Source organism: Salmo salar, chromosome 10, assembly GCF_965601325.2.
Source record: "Salmo salar chromosome 10, fSalSal1, whole genome shotgun sequence".
In the NCBI taxonomy this organism is placed as follows: domain Eukaryota; kingdom Metazoa; phylum Chordata; class Actinopteri; order Salmoniformes; family Salmonidae; genus Salmo; species Salmo salar.
The window spans coordinates 89,306,217-89,321,444 of NC_138300.1; positions in this window are offsets into that span (position 1 = coordinate 89,306,217).

A 15,228-nucleotide genomic window follows, 5' to 3' on the forward strand; every position below is an offset into this window, starting at 1 on the left:
GATGATGATTATGATTTGTATTCTCTTGTAGAACATATTGGCAAACTCAAGCCCTCCCTTGTGGAATGATTGCAAGATTATGCAATGGCTACAAGGCGTATAATAACTTGCCTGTGAAATGACATTTTGCAAAATGTCATTCCAGTTACTAAACAGCACCAATCATGATTATTTTACTGTAAACAAAACAATTTACTCAGGAGTTAATTATTATAATTAACCACATATACTAATTAAAAAGCAAATACACATTTCTGTAAATTATTGAGATAAAAAGTAACTCGTAAAAAATGTGTGACTAATGTGAAATGTTTGGAGTATGTGTTTTAACTAGTATCTCCCTGAGGACAGTGGGAGGAGACAGGGAGTGGGGGAAAAACACAGAGGGAAAAGCAAGAGCAGAACAATGAAGAGGCCATGTACAGACGTCCTCGTCCTGTTTGGAAGATTTCAGTTATTACTTCACGCAATACAGTTTTCCATCGCTTTCAATGTTGTACAACGTTAACGCCTTAGACACACTTGTGGTTACAAGGTTTTGAAAAACAATGTTTGCTCCAAGTGCTATGATGAACTTGATGACCACTGACCAACAACTTAGATGTTGTCCAGTGGGCTTTTTGGGGTGACTTCTGCTGCGGTGTACAGATCTTGATCGATGAGCACTTTGTCTGTGAGGAGGATATGGATCCCAAATAGACACGTCAGGGTCAAATAGCGAAGGGCGAATTGCCCATTCCACAATTCCAACTTTACAATCAACATCAATTCGAAAGCATATATATGAAGAAACATTTCATCACTTTTTTGTGCTGTCTGTATATTTAGCACTTACGTAAATGAAAACTCTAAACCAAAGGGGAATCGGTGATGTGGCAGACAATTAGACTTTCATAAGGCAATTTGGACCAATCACATACAGTATGTTGTTGAGGGTTCTTTTGTGGGAATTGTTGCTTTTATGAGCACTGTATCACTGCAGATTCGTTTCTTGGATTGAGATCCTTCATGAGTAAATGTGTTAAAAGGAAAGGCTTCTGGCCAAATGGGGCATGTGAGTGCTTTGTGAGTGCTTTGATGAACACATGAGTCATCTGATTCCATTTCTGATCATTCCACTGTTGAAAGATGACAGTATCTGGACTAAACTTCCTAATTGGCTTCTTCTTTTGATTTAGCAACTCAACACAGATTAATAAAATATTTATTAATTTATTAATAAAATATTCTGTGGTCACCGTTGGAGAGCCATTCTGACAGGCAGCTTCCAGTCAGGAGCTAGGTGTCTGCTCCAATCCTCCTCAACAGGATGGACACAGAGGCAGAGCTGTGGTGTGGAGACACAGAGAGACAGACAACCCTCTCCTGAGCCAACACATACACTGGTGCTGATGAAACATAACCTACTGCAGTTGAAATGTTCTGACATTAAAACGTTTCACTCTCATCGCCTTTAAGTTGCTATTCAAGGCCATGTTAATACCCTGTTTTCTTGTTTTGCAAAAAAAACATTGTTCAGATTTGGTATTACATATTAAAAGGCATCAAGTGAAGCAAGCAATAACGCAGCACAGACAGAGCTAAGACTACACACATTCCCTTTACTGAACTAAAGAGCCGGTTGTTATTTGTGTGGTTGTTAAATAATGATCAATGGAAATCTATATATGAAACGAGGTGCTTTGAAGTATCTTGACTACTAACACTCCAACCTGAATCTGAACTGAAAAGATCTAAACTTGGCTCTACATGTCTGAACACATTTTCTGCAGACACTGCAGGATAGACAGCAGAGAATAACTAAAGGGGAAATGCTGTAAACAAAAAGAGAAAGGTAAAAAGGGGTAGAAAAAAACAATGCATATATATATATATACAGATATATATACTGTATATATTTATTCATATATATATTGGCTTTATATATACATATTATCTGTATAGTGGTTAGCCTATTTGTCATTCACTTTGCAGAATGAAAACACCATAAATAGGCCTAAAAGTGATGTCTATCTGATAGTGTCTACTGGAACTATTAAACTGATGCCGTGTCTGCCATGACGGCAGATTGAGTTGGTGTGAATAGTAGTAGCCTGCTGTATGTTCAATGAGATCTGCTGCCTCCTAAGTATTAGCCCAGTTTTTGGGTCATATTCTACTTGATGAAACTTCTGTTGTCATGCCTGACTGGGGATGCAGGCAGGACAAGCTGGTAGACAGCGGGTAGGAAATGAAGCGAACATCTGAATATAGTGGCTGCCTGGGCCGGCATCACAAGTTATTAACCCAAGCATATCGAGCTACATCAGAGGCTGAGAATCACGCGGTCTCAGCGCCGAGGATGATTAATGATGTTACGGAATCTCCTCGGCTTCCCTGTCTCTCACTCATCCGTCGGCCACACATAAACAGCATGGGGCGCCCTCTGAAACGCTGCAGGCTGCGTTGCAACGTGGTCTCAGGGCAATTCGTATTAGTCTGTATGTAAATCTGTCACACTCAATTTAGTATGATGTGTGCAATAATAGGGTTTAACATGATTTTTGAATGACTACCTAATCTCTGTACCCCACACATACAATTATCTGTAAGGTCCCTCAGTCGAGCAGTGAATTACAAACACAAAATCAACCACAAAGACCAGGGAGGTTTTCCAATCTGTTAAGCCTGCTCTCGCTCCCCCTCTCTTGTGCTCGAGGTGGCAGGCTGCCCTTCATTATTCACACCTGTCACCAACATTACACGCACCAGTGCTCATTGGACTCACCTGGACTCCTTCAGGTTGTTGATTGCCCCTGCTATATCTGTCTGTTCCTCAGTTTTGTTCCCCGTGTCAGCATTATTGTCGTAATGTAGTTTTGTTTCCCCCGTCCAGATGCTGTTCTTGTTTTGTTTGATGTCCATTTTCCCTGTACTTGCTTCTTTTCTCCAGCGTCGGTCCTTACACAATGCCTCGCAAAGAAGTGGGCCTATTGGTAGATGGGTAAAAAAAACTAAACAGACATTGAATATCCCTTTGAGTATGGTGAAGTTATTAATTACACTTTGGATGGTGTATCACTACACCCATTAAACACAAAGATACAGGCATACTTCCTAACTCAGTTGCCAGAAAGGTAGGAAACTGCTCAGAGATTTCACCATGAGGTCAAGTAAAAGGTCTGCGTGAAAATCTATGGCAAGACATGAAAATGGTTGTTTAGCAGTGATCAACAACCGATTTGACAAAGCTTGAAGAATTTTGAAAATAATAATTGGCAAATGTTGCACAGTCCAGGTGTGGAAGCTCTTAGAGACTTACCCAGAAAGACTCACAGCTGTAATCGCTGCCAAAGGTGATTCTAACATGTATTGACCCAGGGGTGTGAATACTTATCTAATCAAGATATATGAGTGTGTTTTTGGAATTGTTTATTTTTTACAAATGTTAGAATTTTTTTGTGTTAATCGTTGACAAAATATGTTATATTAAATCCATTTTAATCCCACTTTGTAACACAACAAATTGTGGAAAAGTCAAAGGGTGTGAATACTTTCTGAAGGCATTGTATTTGGATCTGGTAATATATCTTTCTCTGAGACCAGGTTGCTTGTTGAGTCAACAACAAAGGATAATTATGTGGAGAATTTACATTGGTGGTTGGGCGAACTAATGACAAAGGTTAGGATAATTTACATGAAAGGTTAGGGGAACTAAAACGATAAAGGTTAGGTAAATTTAGGTAGCAGGTTAGGTGAAATGGGTTAAGTTTAGAATAAGGGTTAGGGGAAGGGTTAGTTAAAATGCCCACCCACCCTACTTGACCCACCTCCCTACGTTTGTTTCTGTCTAAAGTAACTAGACCATTAGTAGGTATCATACAGTACATATTGGAGGTGCTCAGAAAATAAATAAAGTATGTTTCGTATTGGCTCTGAGGCCAAGCTGCTGAAACAGAAGGCAAGGGGTGTCTGGAGGTCAGACGGCTAGACTGGACGGTTTTAGAGAGGCGCGTGGTGGCAAGTTGTCTGTCTGACAATCAGACAGGGGGCTCTCCTCGTGAGAGCAAAAAATAACATCACACACTGACACACATATAGACTGGACTCCATGACTGGGCGGGAAATCTTTTATGACAGGACAGGAGACAGACTTGTAGATTATGTTGAAAGATGTAGGCTATAATGGCTTTAAAATAAAGTTGATAAGTTATTTTATTGGCCAGTCTAAAAAAGGCTATTTCATGCCCATGGTACCATGATCAATTTACAGAAGGACAAATCTAAATATTGACGAAAATCATCCCTCATTTTGTTATGCAATTACTTGGGCTATGCTTACATTACGAACATATGTGGGAACTAACCACACAACAAGATGCATACTCAATGCATAGCTTATTTTAACATAAAGTAAACAATATTATTCATTTAGTTTCATACACTTTTCTGAATATCCATTAGAATTTAGGATAAATATATTTTTACTCTAAGGAATTGTAGTAGGATTTTTGTCCACCAGAGGGAACACAGCCATACCATCAGTTATTTCCACTGTGCATCTACTGTATAGACCTGCCTGTGGCCCTGTGCTGAAAAACTCCCCAAAGGATAGTCATTTTGGCTATTCATTAAAGCCAAAACAACTATCCATTACAGCCAAAATGACTACCCAAGGGGTCTAGAAAACATCACAGTGAGTGCATCATGCTGTTTCTGTCTCGCACGCATGCACACACACACACACACACACACACACACACACACACACACACACACACACACACACACACACACACGCACACACGCACGCACGCACGTATGCACACACACACGCACGCACGCACGCACGCACCACACACACACCACACACACACACACAGTTCAACTGTTTATGTAGGCTACTGTAAATTCAAATCAGGTAATGAGGATTTCCCAGCAAAGAGGGAGGGTGGGAATGAGAGAGAGAGATAAAGAAAGAGAGAGAGAGATAAAGAAAGAGAGAGAGAGATAAAGAAAGAGAGAGAGAGATAAAGAAAGAGAGAGAGAGATAAAGAAAGAGAGAGAGAGATAAAGAAAGAGAGAGAGAGATAAAGAATGAGAGAGAGAGATAAAGAAAGAGAGAGAGAGATAAAGAAAGAGAGAGAGAGATAAAGAAAGAGAGAGAGAGATAAAGAAAGAGAGAGAGAGATAAAGAAAGAGAGAGAGAGATAAAGAATGAGAGAGAGAGATAAAGAAAGAGAGAGAGAGATAAAGAAAGAGAGAGAGAGATAAAGAATGAGAGAGAGAGATAAAGAAAGAGAGAGAGAGATAAAGAAAGAGAGAGAGAGATAAAGAAAGAGAGAGAGAGATAAAGAAAGAGAGAGAGAGATAAAGAAAGAGAGAGAGAGATAAAGAAAGAGAGAGAGAGATAAAGAAAGAGAGAGAGAGATAAAGAAAGAGAGAGAGAGATGCAACACAAGCATGAATCTTGCAAACTGAATTCACCATACTGTGATATTATCAGGACACAGTAAACGAACGATGCAACAAGCAGCACAAACCAAAGAACAACGTTGTGTTACTGAGCTGGGCACAAAGCAGAAAGCCAGTTAGTTTCCATAGCAATCATAGATTGAGGGCCCTGACCCTTGAGGAATAAACATGATCAGCACTTTCTCTTCATTCAAGGATCATTCAATGACAATGACACCCCCCTCCCCCCAGAATAAATAAGACACAATAGAGGAAAATGTACATGTGAGCAGATGTCTTACAGGCAGCAGTCTGGCTTTCTATCTGAGAAGACTCTCAGGACCCTTCTCAGAGGCAACACTATTGTCCATGTCCATTCCCATGAGCGGGCACTTAGGTATTCATTTGTGTGAGTGTGTTATGCATTGTTTAATCTAATACTGTACAGGATGTTAAGGCAAAAGCCCTATGTGGCTAGGAGGAATAAGCCTACAGCTCAGATGCATTCACACTGTACAGACAAATACATGGGTTGGTTGGGTAACCCAGTCAACTGTATATACAATGATTTGTATAGTAGCAATTTTCATGGAACATTTCATCTTGTAAACGAAAAGGGGACTGCTAGCTTGAGAATTCTGCTAGCAACAGACAGACAGCACTGCTGTGCTATAAATATCCTGTTGGTTGGTGTGTGATGTGAGGCTGGCGGGGACAGGAATAAGGCACAGGAGTTTTGGGGCATTCCGAGACTCTGAATTCACTCACGGTGACCTCACACCCTGACTGTTCCAGACAGACAAAGCATGCATGAGCAAGACACACAGTCCAGTTCTAGTGCACTGCATGAAGAGGAGAGAATATAGGCCGACTATGAGTCTCAAGGACCAGACAGAATAGCAGCTCTTTCTCAGAAAGCATGTGATAATACATCTACTTCTCAGCTCTAAACCTGAGCTCTAAGATATGTCAGCCTTTACAACCACAAACTTGTCTTGATAGATGAGAGAAGTGTGTGTGTGTGTGTGTGGTGTGTGTGTGTGTGTGTGTGTGTGTGTGTGTGTGTGTGTGTTTATGCGACAACTAGGCTATATGTCTAAGTGAGTGTAGGTTACGTGGTTGACCGGTGAGTAAACGCAATGCTCCACGTCCTAAAATGTCACGGTCTGTTTTTTGATATAATGCCATGCTTTAATTTTAGAAAGTAAAGTACTGTAAGGGTACAGTATATCACTACAGTAATTCATCGAGAGGCGGGACCACAAATGGACCTTCCCTTTTCGACCAGAAGATGGTGCAATTGCTCCATTACACAGAGCTCAGACCATAGAACCCATTCAGTACCCACCCATCTGCTGATGCCATCTTTAAAATAAACACTCCCTCTTGCTCTTCCTCGATCTCCCTCTCTCCAACACTGATAAAACAGTCTGTCATGCTAAGGAATCAGGCTGGCCAGACGTAGCCTGCTGAAGTATGTCACTGTAGTCGTGACAGTATTATAATTCCACTGATACTGGTGACCTTCTGAATTAGCAAAATGTGATGTTTGTTGAGATGATTTACATGTTTGTTTGCATTTTGTGATGCATAGCTAATCCCTTAATAATCCCATATTTCAAATAGATTTGGGTGTTTTTAAAATAACGGCCCTCTGGTAATACTATTCATGTTCTTTCACTATGTAGTGTCCAAGCTCAAGTCTCTAATGCACAGTTCAAGACAACTGCAAATCAACACGCCACTCTATTTCATCAAGCACCATCCTCCCTCACTTCCTATCTACCCTCTTCCTCTTCTCACCCTTCACAATCATTCCCTCTCTCCTTCCTTGTCTCTCTCTCTCCATCTATCTGTGCCATGGCTGAACCCACTGAACTTGCAGCCTCAGCAGTCTGCCCAATCAGAAGCTGAGTCCCCCTTCTTGGGCATGACTGTGTGCTTCTGTACTGAATGACAAAACTCTCTCTCTCTCTCTCTCTCTCTCGCTCTCTCTCTCTTTCAGACAATCAGCTCTCTGGCTTATTCTACTACATACTTAATTTCTCAGATTTGCAATGCTGTTGGTTCTTTTGCCCATCCACAAAAAATACCAGATTGTTACTACACTGAACGAAAATATAAACCCAACATGGTCCCATGTTTCATGAGCTGAAATAAAAGATCAGAGAAATCTTCCATTCACACAATAAGCTTATTTCTCTCAGATTTTGGCCACAAATTTGTTTACATCCCTGTTAGTGAGCATTTCTCCTCTGCCAAGATAATTCATCCACCTGACAGGTGTGGCATATCAAGAAGCTGATTAAACAGCATGATCATTACACAGGTGCACCTTGTGCTGGGGACAATAGAAGGCCACTCTAAAATGTGCAGTTTTGTCACACAACACAATGCCACAGATGTCTTAAGTTTTGAGGGAGTGTGCAATTGGCATGCTGACTGCAGGAATGTCCACTAGTGCTGTTGCCAGAGAATGTAATGTTCATTTCTCTACCATAAGCCGCCTCCAACATAGTTTTAGAGAATTTGGTAGTATGTCCAACCGGCCTCACAACCGCAGACCACGTGTAACCACGCCAGCCCAGGACCTCCACATCCGGCTTCTTGAGTTTGAGTTTATTTTATTTTTACAGGGACAGTGCACATGAATCAACATTTCAGTAGTGTCGGTTTTAGCCAGCCGGCTAATTTTCAACCGAAGTCCCTGGGCAGGTTATTAAAAACAATTACAATATAGACAATCATTGAGCAGTGAGCACACGCAGAGCAACATAGGACAAGCAAGACATAGCATACAGACAGAGCAACATAGAACAAAAAGCAACAAGACAAAATCCATAAAAGCAAACAAAGTATTTCCACACCTCACAAGCTTCGGACAACAGACAACATCAAAAGCGGCAATACACATCTAAGGATTGTGTTCACAAATCTGATTGACCTTTAGCCATGTCTTCATGTTTTTTGTGAAAGTGTGATAGGTGGTGCAGTTATGTGTGTCTGATGGCAGTGTATTCCAGACATGAGAAGCTCTCACAGAGAAAGCGGATTTACTAATGGTGCTTTTCTTTAAGGGAACTATACAGTCACCTCTCATGGCAGACCTTGTGGATCTTCTGCCATATGTTTGGGTTTTCTGTTGAACAAAAATACTGAGTTGGGCCATCTAGGATCTAGCCAGGCCATTTAGGATCTTGAATACAAGACATGCGTCGGTGTATTGCACAAGATTTTCCCAACTCAGGAGCTCATGCTTTCTGAGGATGTAACAGTAATGATGGCTATTGGGCTTCCTATCAAGCACTTTGAGAGCCTGTTTGTAGACAGACTGAATAGGTTTTAATGTTGTACAGCAAGCTTGGGCCCAACTAGTCAAGCAGTATGTTAAGTTGGGGAGTATCATAGATTTGAAATACAGTTTTGCTACTTCTGTATTCAAACAATTTCGTATAAATCGGAAATTAGCTAGGTTGAATTTGGTTATTTTCACCTGGTTTTTAAAGAGTGGTTGGAATCAAGTATGATGCCAAGGTACTTAAAACCAGATACCACCTGGAGCTTCTCCCCTGACACATAGACATCTGGCTCAGTAGCATCTGTTGCCCTCTTTGAGAAGAACATGCAGACAATTCTTTTTACATTGAGATGCAAACACGAGCCACTGAGCCACTTTGTAACCTGGACCATTACAGTAGTGAGTTCTTGTGCAGCTTGTTGTTTGCGCTTTGCATGCACATATATCACTGTATCATCTGCATACATTTGAACTTCAGACCCAGTGCAGACAGAAGGCAGATCATTAATGTACAGGCTGAACAGGAGGGACCCCAGTATTGACCATTGGGGCACGCCCACATCATAGCTAAGAGTGGGCGACAGCTCATTTCTCCCTCTGACACACTGAGTTCTGCCTTCAAGGTATGATTTCATCCATCTCAAGGCATCGGGGGAAAGTTGAACTTGGACAATCTTCACGTGCGGGATCGTCTGAGACCAGATACCCAGACAGCTGATGAAACTGTGGGTTTGCACAAACAAACAATTTCTTCACAAACTGTCAAAAACCATCTCAGGGAAGCTCATCTGCCTGCTTGTTGTCCTCACCAGGGTCATAACCAACTTCAGTGGGCAAATGTTCACCTTCGATGGCTACTGGCATGCTGGAGAAGTGTGCTTTTCCCGGATGAATCTGGGTTTCAACAATACTGGGCAGATGGTGTCGTGTGGGCGAGCGGTTTGCTTATGTCAACGTTGTGAACAGAGTGCCCCATGGTGGCGGTGGGATTATGGCATGGGCAGGCATAAGCCACGGACAACAGACAATATTGCATTTTATCTATGGCAATTTAAATGCACAGAGATAACGTGACGAGATCCTGAGGCCCATTATTGTGCCATTCATCCGCCACCATCACCTCATGTTTCAGCATGATAATGCACGATCCCATGTCGCAAGGATCTGTACACAATTCTTGGAAGCTGAAAATGTCCCAGTTCTTCCAATACCTGCATACTTACCAGACATGTCACCACCCATTGAGCATGCGTGTTCCAGTTCCCGCCAATATCCAGCAACTTCGCACAGCTGTTAAAGAGGAGTGGGACAACATTCCACAGGCCACAATCAACAGCCTGATCAACTCTATGCGAATGACATGTGTTGTGCTGCATGAGGCAAATGGTGGTCACACCAGATACTAACTGGTTTTCTGATCCACAACCCTACCTTTTTAAAGATATCTGTGACCAACAGATCCATATCTGTATTCTCATGGATGGGGTGTCTCATGGATGGGGTGTGGGTCTATGAGGCAGTCAGCCTCATGCATGGTGTGTGTAGCCTATGTGTACCCCCCTGGGCTGAGCTGACTCCCTCCATCCCCTGCCCAGCAGAGATGTCAGCTAGCAGCAGGACATCCTTTCTGCAGGCAGGGGGACGGACGGAGGGGAAGTGATCCTTTCATCCCCTCTCACCTCCCTCCTCACAGCTATTTCACTGAATATGGGCCTCCATCACACACTCACCACAGGAAATTAGTGGCACCTTAATTAGGGAGGATGGGCTGGTGGTAATGGCTGGAGCGGAATACTTGGAATGGTATCAAATACATGGTTTCTATATGTTTGATTCCATTCCAGACATTATTACGAGCCTTCCTCCCCTCAGCAGCCTCCACTGACACTCACACACTCAATCTATCAGATGAGTCACAACCCAAAATTCTTATCCAACCTAGTTTAAGCTTGTGGAATGATTGGTAGTTATGTTTAGAGCTGTTATGGTGACCATATTACCTCCACATCGGCGGTCACGAGTCATGACTGCAGTCAAATTCCAAGTGACCGTTAAGTCAGACTAACTAGACTTCTCCAAGCTCTGATGCTGCTGATGGTCATTAGTAGCCTACTAATCTTGCTAACTGCCTGGTACTCAGCACTCTATTGTCCCTCTAATCACTCTGCCATAAATGCAAACGTAATAAAAAATCGAATCAAACATTTCACAAGAGCCCATGAGTTCATGTTGCGCAACATTTCTATGGGCTATGCAATTACGTGAAACAACAGCGTTTTGATGGCCTCTATTAATAGAGGAGGAGATCTAGTATATTTATTTCTCAACTTTCTTAATATTAAGCACATTGCTTCGCTTTACAACAGGAGTATAGCCTACCTGGCTGGCATGAAAATTAACCACAGGGAAAAGCGTCCTCCATTCGCTATTTAACTACATAGATGACATGTATTTTTTCACGCTGCCCCTGTTCCAAGACAGGTGCATGATAATGGTCCATTCTAAATCAAAACTCATTTTACACATATATGTAAAGACAAGATTCCATTAAGAATAGACTGATGGGTGAATGATTCCCAGCATGTGCAGTATAAGGCAAGAAACAGTTCATGCCTTTTTTTGCAACTTTTTCAAATCATAGTCGCACACCTCATGTAGCCTAGCCCATAGGCCTCTATGTTTTGATAAGGTTTGTATCACAACTAAGGTGGCCAAATAACTTCTTAAATTTAAGCACATTCATTTGCTTTACATGTGTAGTGCCTAACTGGCATACATAGGCGGCGTGTGAGTTTCAAGTTTGGGGAAGATCATTTTCACCATGCAAATGCACCTTCATAATAAAGCATTATATGCATAATCACATTTGTGGTCACTTTTGAGAGTGGTGTTTTCCCCCTATGATTGCATTTTGGAACCATTGCGTGTATAGCCTACTGCTGTGTGCACATTGCTGCGCTTATAATGTGAAGAAATAGCCTAATAGTTTAGCAAAATGTTAAGCTAAACATTCTGATTTGTTGCATAAGCCTCAGTGCTTTTACATTTTTTTTTTATGCTAGTGGTTGTATTAATTTGGGATCTATTGCATCCCACAACTGTCCCAGACTATGTTTGGAATATTTATTTATTGCACAGAAGGACAAGTTGACCAATAGAATAGGTCAGCTTTTGTACTATGGGGGATAGTAGATTGACATACTGTAGGCTAGTGCTTTAGCTGTTTGTTAGACCTACTCATCTTGTTGGCTGACGAAAAGTCAACGTGGACAGTTCTTCTAACACTTTCAATATGGGCCTCGGAATTCAATAAGGACTTAAACAGTTACATCTCTGGTGTGTCTGTCTTCATTTGCAGCCCACTTCAGAGCTGTGATGCCCGTGAGAAGGACCAGATCACGTGATGGGCATTAGTTAATAACAATTGAGATATGTGAGGGAAAGGTGCTTCGGAGCATGGTGATTGGCAGCCTGGAGAAGGGAGTTATAATTATTATATTCAGCCCAAGGGCACAATGGCCACTTGGGCTGCAAAAGGCATGGATTTTGTTTAGGGGGCTTAACGGCCACACAAAGGCGATGCCGCCAGGAAATTCTAGGCCTGGTGAGAATATTATCAAGTGCTTGTCAAATTGTGAATGACAGACTGATGAAGTGTGTGCAGTCTGCTTAAGAAACAAAGCAGAGCTCATGCCTTTCATGCAACTTTTTTCAAATCATCATTAGAGTCTCATCATGCAGCCTTAGAATGTATTAAAAATCTAAACATATAGCGTTTGTAGCACAACTAAAGTCGCATAAATAAAACTCTAAATGAAGCATATCGGAGGACCTGTTTCTTTGTTAACCACGCAACACAGAATAGCCGCATGTGCACACTCCCTCAGAAATCGTTTGGAGAAAATATCCTTTATATTTTATTCAGCTATGTTCAATTGTATTCTTCAGACTTATATAATTTTATAAAATAATGCCATGGAATTCTAAGCAAATCTTGTCTGGTAAATGAACTAGAGTAGCACACAGCCATATGGCATAGCCAGATCAGGACCTAACATAAGGACAACTCAGTGTATGCATTTCTGTTCTGAAATAGACTACATTTCCTTCATATCGTGTTTCTTTAAATCTGTCTAAAATAAATAATGGATTTATTGTGAAGGTGTAGGCTATATTACATGGATTTATTAGACTTTTTAAATGTACTGTAGATGTTCCAAAGGTCTGCATCAGCGGCTTGTAGGCTACGTGTGGAAGCCAGGAGATGCTAAACGTGTTTATGTTAATTAACGGTCAATTACTGTGAGACCAGCAGTTATTTGCTTGACAATCATGGCTGACAAAATGTCATGACCACAGCCCTAGTTATGTTGTTTCGTGCATTCTTACTTACCTCCCTAGCTCAGTTTCACAGCGTTGTTTATCTTATTAGTAGTTTGTCAAGTGCCGGAAGGTGTCAAGTGCTAGAAGGTGTCAGGTGCCAGAGGACAGTGTAATAGATAGGTGTCAGGTGCCAGACGACAGTGTAATAGATAGAAGGTGTCAGGTGCCAGAGGACAGTGTAATAGATAGAAGGTGTCAGGTGCCAGAGGACAGTGTAATAGATAGAAGGTGTCAGGTGCCAGAGGACAGTGTAATAGATAGAAGGTGTCAGGTGCCAGAGGACAGTGTAATAGATAGAAGGTGTCAGGTGCCAGAGGACAGTGTAATAGATAGAAGGTGTCAGGTGCCAGAGGACAGTGTAATAGATAGAAGGTGTCAGGTGCCAGAGGACAGTGTAATAGATAGAAGGTGTCAGGTGCCAGAGGACAGTGTAATAGATAGAAGGTGTCAGGTGCCAGAGGACAGTGTAATAGATAGAAGGTGTCAGGTGCCAGAGGACAGTGTAATAGATAGAAGGTGTCAGGTGCCAGAGGACAGTGTAATAGATAGGTGTCAGGTGCCAGAGGACAGTGTAATAGATAGGTGTCAGGTGCCAGAGGACAGTGTAATAGATAGGTGTCAGGTGTCAGAGGACAGTGTAATAGATAGAAGGTGTCAGGTGCCAGAGGACAGTGTAATAGATAGAAGGTGTCAGGTGCCAGAGGACAGTGTAATAGATAGGTGTCAGGTGTCAGAGGACAGTGTAATAGATAGAAGGTGTCAGGTGCCAGAGGACAGTGTAATAGATAGGTGTCAGGTGCCAGAGGACAATGTAATAGATAGAAGGTGTCAGGTGCCAGAGGACAGTGTAATAGATAGGTGTCAGGTGCCAGAGGACAGTGTAATAGATAGAAGGTGTCAGGTGCCAGAGGACAGTGTAATAGATAGAAGGTGTCAGGTGCCAGAGGACAGTGTAATAGATAGGTGTCAGGTGCCAGAGGACAGTGTAATAGATAGGTGTCAGGACAGTGTAATAGATAGAAGGTGTCAGGTGCCAGAGGACAGTGTAATAGATAGGTGTCAGGTGCCAGAGGACAGTGTAATAGATAGGTGTCAGGACAGTGTAATAGATAGGTGTCAGGACAGTGTAATAGATAGGTGTCAGGTGCCAGAGGACAGTGTAATAGATAGGTGTCAGGACAGTGTAATAGATAGGTGTCAGGTGCCAGAGGACAGTGTAATAGATAGGTGTCAGGACAGTGTAATAGATAGAAGGTGTCAGGTGCCAGAGAACAGTGTAATAGATAGGTGTCAGGTGCCAGAGGACAGTGTAATAGATAGGTGTCAGGACAGTGTAATAGATAGGTGTCAGGTGCCAGAGGACAGTGTAATAGATAGGTGTCAGGACAGTGTAATAGATAGGTGTCAGGTGCCAGAGGACAGTGTAATAGATAGGTGTCAGGACAGTGTAATAGATAGGTGTCAGGTGCCAGAGGACAGTGTAATAGATAGGTGTCAGGACAGTGTAATAGATAGGTGTCAGGTGCCAGAGGACAGTGTAATAGATAGGTGTCAGGACAGTGTAATAGATAGGTGTCAGGACAGTGTAATAGATAGGTGTCAGGACAGTGTAATAGATAGGTGTCAGGACAGTGTAATAGATAGGTGTCAGGACAGTGTAATAGATAGGTGTCAGGTGCCAGAGGACAGTGTAATAGATAGGTGTCAGGACAGTGTAATAGATAGGTGTCAGGACAGTGTAATAGATAGGTGTCAGGACAGTGTAATAGATAGGTGTCAGGTGCCAGAGGACAGTGTAATAGATAGGTGTCAGGACAGTGTAATAGATAGGTGTCAGGACAGTGTAATAGATAGGTGTCAGGACAGTGTAATAGATAGGTGTCAGGACAGTGTAATAGATAGGTGTCAGGACAGTGTAATAGATAGGTGTCAGGTGCCAGAGGACAGTGTAATAGATAGGTGTCAGGACAGTGTAATAGATAGGTGTCAGGTGCCAGAGGACAGTGTAATAGATAGGTGTCAGGACAGTGTAATAGATAGGTGTCAGGACAGTGTAATAGATAGGTGTCAGGACAGTGTAATAGATAGGTGTCAGGTGCCAGAGGACAGTGTAA